The sequence below is a fragment of the Camelus ferus genome, chromosome 22 (assembly GCF_009834535.1).
Source record: "Camelus ferus isolate YT-003-E chromosome 22, BCGSAC_Cfer_1.0, whole genome shotgun sequence".
NCBI lineage: Eukaryota > Metazoa > Chordata > Mammalia > Artiodactyla > Camelidae > Camelus > Camelus ferus.
In genome coordinates, this window is record NC_045717.1 from 4,888,462 (window position 1) to 4,897,333 (window position 8,872).

The following is an 8,872-nucleotide window of genomic DNA, read 5'->3' on the forward strand; positions in this document are numbered from 1 at the left end:
GTACAAAGCAGTGGGCGCAGTGCTCAGCTCCTAACATGTGACAAACGTGTGCTGTCATGGTTATCATCTACTCTGTGGGTATTATTATTCCCCCTTAAGAGCCGAAGAAACCGAGGCTCAGAGAGGTGAAGCTGCTGATTCCAGGCTGCACAACGGGAAGGAGGCAGGGCAGCGAGTCGAACCCACTTATGATTCAGGTCATGCTTGTTTGCAGTGTGTCACGGGCCTTCCCTGTGGGAAGGGAGGAGGTGCTCCTTTGAGGGGGGAGTCGGGGAAGGCGCTCTTGATCTGGATCATATAAAACGATCTCTTTCTTTTGTATGGTACTCCCTGATTCCAATAGCCTTTTCATTCATTATCTCATAAACCGTGCCTGATGTGGTCACTGCCAAGCCCGGATTATATTTGCGGCTCCTTATCTCTAGAAGCTCAATTCTGCCTGAGATGTCCTTCACTTTCATAATCTGCAGACTGAAAATCAGGATGCACCACTTGACTGACAGCAGATAGGACAGAACATCTGAATGTTAGCCTGTCCCAGAAAACTTGTTTCATCTGATTTCCACACAGGAATATTTCATCTGCTTGTAAATCATGCCCACCCTCTCTCCAGCTCCACCGCCGCCCCCCCCCCCCCCGCCCCCCCCCCCCCCGGTGAGTTCTAAGCTGACCATCTGTGCTGGTTTGTGTCCGCCCCCCATCCTTAGGGGCTTCGGGGATGACTGGTGCCCAGGTCGCCGGCTGCTGCGCATGGCTGAGAACTGGACTGGGAAGCACAGGCACTGAGACCTGCCCACCTTGGCGCCTCTGCGGAGACAGGGGGTTGAGTTGTGCATCACTGCTCACCAACCAATTAGCGGCACTGGGCTCTTTTCAGCCACAGTTGCTTTATCCGTGAAATCATCTTTGTCTTTGAGGGCTTTGGTGAAGACGAAATGAAATAATCCGTGTAAACCGTTTACTCACTCAGCTAACAGCAAGAGTAAGTGCTCAGTAAGCACTAGCAATCATCCCTTGAGCGTTCCCTCAAGTGGAGAGGTCGGGCTCCCTTGTCAATAACCAGCCTGAAATCCAGCCCAGTCATGTCTGTGGCTGTTTCCTGGGCATCTGGAACTGTCCTGACCGAAACAGGAGTCCCTGCAGTGGCCATCACCTGCCAAAGGACTTCTGCCTAGATCCCTGCAGAATTTCTCCCCGGCAATTACTACCTCATCTTCTTATTTTCAAAGTACACATTATTTATTTTTCAATTTCTGACATCAGAACAGGTCTTAAAATCTCTATGTATATTTAGCATAGTAGTAACACTTTTTCCCCCTTTCCTCCAGAAAATCTGTTGCATCGTCAGTGGCAACTCAAAGTGAGCCAAAACACAAAGTTCCCATTTTCTGGATCGCTTCCAGCCTTGCGTCTGTTGGATGTGACCGCGGGCACTGAGAACTCGGTTGTCCCGGAGCCTGGAACCCTTGGCGGAAGGAGCCTTTGGGGAATGAGCTTGTGCCGCAGCGCCCTCTCGTGTCCAAGTGGCTTCTGCTAAGATGTGCAAGGGGCTGCGTGAAGGCGGCAAGGGAAGGGCTCCAGGACATCTGCCTGGCTTTTCTTCCTCCCCAAAGGAAGAAGGGGCGGGTGGTGTGGGAGGTCTCAGGCCTGCCTCTCACGGAACAGTGCGGGGGCGGAGGTGGGAAGGATCAGATCGACCTTCCACGAGCCAGTAACTCAGCAGCCACTTCCCAAATGATGAATCCTGACCTGGTATACCTGCTCTCCAGAAGCGTCCAAGGGACCCCCAGTTTCTTTTAGCTCTTTCTTTGCTAAAGACAAACCCCATTCTGCTTTCCAGAGAAGTCTGAGCCCAAGGGTCTCCGCTCTGTCCTGTGTCTGCCAGGGGCTGGGACAGAAGGGGTGCCGGGTCCAGAGAAGGGCCCCTTCGAGACAAGAGAAGGGGGACTGGTGTACATTTCCAGGCTGCCCCTCGCTCATTCCTGCTCTTTGATCTCTTGGCGCTCGGTCTCACCGTCGCTCTGTCAGACTGGGCGGCCCCAGCTGTTTGACTCTGCAGCTAACCCTGGTCATTCGGGCTCTGCTTTTACTCCAAGGGCCAGAGTCTGGCATCCAGCCCTTGGTTGGACTCCTATTTCTGAATTTGCTAGTCGGGTCTCATAACAGATCTCTGGAAGGAAGCATCATGGCATGACCACACAACCCAGTTCAACACAGAATGAGGATCAAGGGGTCAGAAGACAATGAGACAGAACCTCCAGCCTCAGCCACCCCTACAGAGCCAACCCTACACTCCGCCCAAGCAAATCTTGACATCAAGATTATGGACAGTTAACACGTAGAATATCTCAGGGAGTTTTCTGATCATTTACCTGCCGTCTTCTTGGGTTTACTGTGCAAGAATGATCCCTGAACCTAAGCAGTATCTCCAGAACGTTATTCCTGTTTTCAGGCAATGGTTCTCAAACTGTAGTCTCCTAACAGTGCTGGTATCAACTGGGAGCTTTCTAGAACTTTCTAGAAATGCAAGTCCTTACGCTCTGCTCCCACCCAAATAAATAAATCCAGAACTCTGGGGATGGAGACCAATAATCCATGTTTCATCAAGCCTCCTGGGGGGGGGGGCCTGAGGCATCTGGAGTTTGACAACCATGATTTTAAGGGAAAGTGGAGAGAGGACCCATTATGAGCCTTGCACCTTGCTTGACACTTCCTCGTATGTATTTGTTTGCCTGCGCATCCATGGTGGTTGGTTTGGAATAGTCTGAGGTGGTGCTGATCCTGGTAGTGGAAGATGTATTGAATAGCTTTCTAAGTGTTCTTGGATGAAGAGCCACCATTTTGTATGAAATGAGTTTCCAGCACTTGACGCACATAATATTTAAACTTAAAGGCGTGTTACCAAGTAAAATATAAAGGAAGCTCTTGGAGTTGCTGCCATTTTGAATCATGCGCACTTGCTTCTGTCCATTTTGGATCATCCGCATTGGACCATACCTGTTTGAGAAACATCGTTCTGCGTTTGCAGCACTCCCCCCCTGCCCCCCACAATTTCTCCTTTCTATCAGGTTTGCTATCTTCAGAGCAACCTCTTTATATCATTTTTGACACGTTGGGGAACGACAGACGGTCAACAGTTGTCCTTCTAGAAGGACGGTTAACTGAGGCAGTCCCACTGCTGGAAACATCAGTAGCTCCTCTCTGCTGGGAAGACAGGTCCACATACGTTAGTCTTGGCTTTCAAGGTCTTCACCAGTTGGCCCTTGACCTTCCTTCCTAGCCCTGAGCCTTGCCCTCTCGCTCTCTCACAGCTTTCCCTAAGTTCAGCCAAACCATCCACTCTTCCCCCAGTGCTCTGCCTCTGTTCCATGCCCTTTCTCCACTGGCCATCAAGTCATGGTTTCCCCCTCTCCCCAACTTGGTGAGCTCCTCTATATCCACCAGGGCCCAGCTCAGAGGCCATCACCTCTGTGAGATCTAGTTAGTTCCCCTAGGCAGAGTTAGCCCCATCTTCATTCCATTCAAGACATCAAACTCACATAAACTCAAGACATTTCAATACAATGTTGGAATATAATTCTTTATCTGTAACTCCGTTGCTCCCCTGAGATTCTATTTTTGTTCTTCAACCACTGGGGCTTCTGTTATTCACCATGATCCATAACTGGCACATAATAAATGCTCAATAAAATATTTTGAATGAATGAATGAATGAGCCAAAAGTAAGGAGATGACTCAGAAAGCGTTTAACAGCAGAGATTACCAATAAGGCACGTTAGCTGCCACCATCACCACCACCACCACCACCATCAGGACCAGCCCTCAGCTGATTGCACATTAGAAGTTCCCGCTAGAGGAAGCCCTGCAAATTGTGCTCACGTCACCACCCCCATCCTGATGCAACCTTCAAAGAGGGGCCTCCCCTACTTCCTCACGTTGAGAATCACTGTGAGTTATGGGAGATATTACCGATGGGACCCCGCTGTCCTATGAATGGTATGTGAAGACCATTGTTTTCAAGTTTTCCCTTAGAATAAAATGGCATAAGAATATAAAGGGATGTTAATACACTGATAGTGACCAGACACTTACTCATAACAAGATTCTGATAGCAGCTAGCGCATTTCTCCTGCCGACTCTTCTGGAGACACTCGGCGTGACGCTCACTTGGCAGCATGATCACTGAAGGATGTCTACTCCAAGAAAATTCAATTAGTCAAAATGTGAAGGACACATTAATCCAACGAAAATAAAACTTTTTGTCTTTAGGGAATTGTATCACTCTCTTCAGGGTTTGCTGAATTTTTCTTCTTCTTTCTTTCTTTTTTTGTTTTTAAAGGCAAGATGTATAATTGCCCCCTTTTCCTTTTCATCTTGCTTACATAGGTGGCTGATAACATACCCAGAAGGTTGACTTAACTGATGGGACTGATCCACATCTGTAGGTGGGGTTTCCATAAAATGGAAAGCTTATCACTTTGCATCTGTCAAATACAGAACAGAAGCCTTCCCTGGGCTGTGAAAGCTCAAGTGCCAACTCCTTCTTATATTTTCCAGGAATAAATGAAAATCCTAAAAGGATTCAGAGGCCATTTGGATCCGTGAAGCATAAATAAGCACTTTTTATTACATACTCACTTTGTGCCAAGAACTTTCAAAACATGATCGTATTTAATCTTCACGGCAACTCTGTGGGGGTAGGTATTTTTAATCCTCACTTTATAGACTTACGGGGAAACTTAAGCTCAGAGAGGTTAAGTAACTTCCCTGAGGTCACACAGCTACTATTTCAGACCTGGAATTCTTTGTGGAGCTATTCGACTCCAAAGCCCTGTTTCCTAATCATCACGAAGTTGGCCAGGTACAGCCTGCAGGAACCCAAGCCACAAGCACTATTTAAAGGCACAGCTGGTCTCTTGCTCCAGCCAATCATTACCACATCTTCAAATTCTTCCAAAGAAACTGGGAAGCCTGATTTTTGTGGAGAGATACTAAAATGTCGGTAATTACTGAAAAACAAGTTACAACTCCACGCAGGCCTATAAGAGACATCTGGTCTGGGGGACCCCTGTGGGGTTGGCTGAGGTCTTTGTGGTGACTCTCTGTTCAACTTCTCTCTCTCTCGAATCTTCCTTCCCTCACCCACAGTGTCGATGTTGAGAGCACTTCCTGATGAATTTCTGTAGTTGATTCTCTATCGTCTGTTTCTCTGGAACTTAACCTGTGACACAAAGGAAGGGAGAAAAACTCTGAATATCTGAGCACTTTTCTCCAAAGAGATTGAAATAGCTGAGGGTCTAAATGATGGAGTCCGATTGAGTTTACTGAACTACACTGAGTTGACTGTTCATCTCTTCCTTTTTTTTTTTTTTTTTCTGTTGGGAGGGAGGTAATTAGGTTTATTTATTTATTTTTTAATGAATGTACTGGGAATTGACCCCAGGACCTCGTGCATGCTGACCTTGTGCTCTACCACTGAGCTATACCCTTCCAGCCCCTTTCTCTTCTTGTCCCTGGTGATATTCTACAAAGTGGAGACACGTGAGAAAGATTCAGTCAGTCCTGGGTAAAGAAGCCACATACATCCATGTGCACTTGTTACACATGGATACATAAATTAGCAACTCTGCTCTGTGCTTTTAAACAGACTTAGCCTAAAATGGCTGTGAGCAGCGGGGTACTGGGAAATGTTTTACAATGGACAATCTGGAGGTGGGGCGGGGGGAAGCCCTGATTCAGAGCAAAGCCAATTTCCATGGTGTAAATATCCCCACCATAGCTGATTTCAAGGCACCTCTGCGAGGTCCCTAAATACTGGTGGGGAAGAGGGCCGCACGGTCAGCTCTTGGGAGCAGGTGTGAGTCCACGCCAACACCCCACTGGTCGTGGGTTTCTTATAAGCCAGCAGCAGTTGGAACACTTGGCTGTGTGATACACTTCAGTCCGACAGGTGTCCCTTGTGCCCTTGCTACGTCAGGAGGATGTGCTAGCTCAGAGAAGAAGAGACTGGCTCTGATATTCAGCTGCACAGAAACTACACAGAGATTCTGCGGACTAAATGTCTGCCCTGGGGGGAAAGTTGGAGGAGACTTTTATCTCCTTTTCTCCTGGGACCAACATTCCAGAGACGCTCACAATGATGGTTCCTGGTCCTCCAATCCTCCATCTACGCCTTCAGCACCTTTACTCATAATAACCCAATCTGGGTTTTGTAAGCCCAGATGCCTGCGGGGCACAGATAAAACACTTCGGCATCTCTGGATGGCATTATCTCCCTCCAGAGAGGATTGTCGGTGCTCCTCAAAGGCAGGCAGCGGAGGAGCAAATCACCCCTTTCCATCGAGGGAGTGAACCTCTGTGAGGCTGGGTTTCGGTGTCTGTGTGGCAACGTCTTGTTCTGTTTGTCCTTACTCCAAGGATCTTACTCTTCCGGGATCCCAGCTGAAAGTCCTGAGCTTTTCCCAAGGCTTCTTCTCCTTCGTGGGTCCTGAATTCTATTTGAATTTTAATCTCTCCACATCTGTGAGACTCTTAGAAGCACTGCTCAGTTCCCTCTTGCAGAGAAGAATATCGCCAAATATTGAACTCCCTTCTGTGTATTTTTTTTTTCCTTTGGTCCCTAAAGTCCTGGCTGACTGGACAGCCCTGGATGCCACCTTTGGGTCCTCTGGCCTGTGGGACTCCCAAAAGCTCTGCTCAGCCCCTCTGCCTCCTGGTTGACGTTGTCTCCAGGGCCCCTCAGCCTCCAGTCCTGCACAGTTTCAGAACTGTGTTGAACATGTCAACTTCCCTTTGAAGCATTTTCCTTCCCTCTGGAACCATAGCCCCCCAGGCCCTGGCATCCTCAAACCACTCTTCAGTGTTATTTAACAGATATGTTTTCAAGTCCAGCTTTTCGAGGCATTCCCTGTGGGAGGGCTGGTCTGCGTGGAGCCAGTCCGTCAAGGCTAGCAGCGAAAGATGTGACGCCTGAATTTTCTGTTGGCATCGGATCTAATTTTTGAAATATACTGTGTGATCCAACTCTGAAGAGCCAAACAAAACACATCTTTAGGCCAGTTTTGGCCCACAGGCTGCCGATGTGTGACCTCTGGTGTTTTGGGAAGCAAGTGGGTGAAAACTCTGCTATAAGAGAAAGGCTCAGCTCTGATTTGGGTTTGTAAATGGAGTTCAGGGATGCAAAGCGGGCTGGACTCTCTTTGGTCGGCTACCAGAGTACAGACATCTGAATCCAGGGTTTTCTTTCTTTTTTCCTCTTTTCCTTCCAGATCAGTTTCCCATTCGCAGCTTCCCAAAGGGGAAAGGTGTTTGTGTGAGGTCTGCGGAGTCAGAGGCACGTGGGTTCGAATCCTGACCCTGCCACCTACTCGCTCTGTGACTTTGCATAAGTCACTTAATATTCCCCTCGTAGAATTTGAATGAGATGCCGATGTGAACGCGCCGGGTACGTGGTCAGTATTCAACACGCGTCATTCTAAAGCCAGGCCCCACCTCCCACAAACCCTTTCCCCTTTGACCTCTTTCTCCTAGCCCTGTTCAGACCTGCAGATCCTTTGCTCTGTTGGTTTTCCACCCTGAGCCATTTGGTCTCTGCAAAAGGAGACAGAGAGGCAGCCCTTCTTTGCTCCCCACTCTTATTCACTGCGAGAGGTCCACCCTAGGGGGCGGCCAGGTCCAGCCCACGGGGCCATCAGAGGAGCATAGCTCCACGCAGGGCTGGTGAGATCCCATTTCTGGGAAAACTCGAGCTTGCGGGGAGGGAAGGTTGAAGAATTAATTCCCCATAAAACTTAAAAAAACTGAAGAGAGAACAATAGGGTCACCTGGTGTCAGTCTAGACTCATCTGTTGTCCAAGTTTCCCCAACTTTGGAGAAAAGAGAAGGTCCTGTTAATTAACGGCATCTTCTAGATGTCACCAGTGCGACAAAATCCAGGGTGTCAGGCTGTTTCCAGCTGCACAGTGAGAGCCACACATCTTGCCGTTGTTGTTCTTGTGGTTGTTTTAAGCCAGCAGAACACAGAGGAGCGTGTGATAAAGTGTTGAGGAATGACCTCTCCCCACATCTTCTGGGGTTACACAATCTCTGAAAGCCAAGAACAGCAAAACACTTGAGAAACACCTTCCATCCGATGCCAGCTGTTGGAAAAGACCCTCAAAGTGAATTCTCCACATGCCTCAGAAGATGTGGGCCCTTATGAAGAAAGAGTGAGCAGAGGAGGACAGAGGAAGTAGCACATTTAAGACCAGGAACCTGTGTCCCTGCAAGGGCCTGGGACAATCTCTGAGGTCTTCACTTGACCCGCGTAGCTATAATCCACAGTTCTAGCTTTTGGTTCAAAATGGTGCTCAAAGGCGAGAATACAAGGGGGAAAAAAGTAATACATTCTTTGGAAACCCTGTCTGTGAAGTTTTATTAACTCTGGAAAAGAGATTGTTAATTTGGTAGAAGGTGTAACCACTCTTTGCCAAGTATTGTTAAAAACTCGTGGAGGGCTCACAAAAGCTCCAGGAGGTCAGTGTCACTTATCCCCCTCTGGTGGCAGCAGTGCCAGAATTCAGACCTGATTCTTTCCTTTGCTCCCACCCCAGTCCCTGCCCCGGCTGGAAGGAAACACTTCTGCAGAAAGGCACTTCGTGTGAGTGTGTCTAGATCCAAAAGCTCACACGTAGCGATGTGTGCAAATTCTCTCAGAGCTTTCATCAGGGGTGGGGGGGAGGGTGTAGAATTATATAATAGTATCACATGATTTTGCAAGAAGTTCACCAGGGCTGTTTCGGAGGCTGTCAGCCAAGACACTGTTCAGACAGGGAGGCGTCAGAGCGGCCACTACAAAGTGGCTGTTAATTACCTAAAACAATGTGTGTAATAG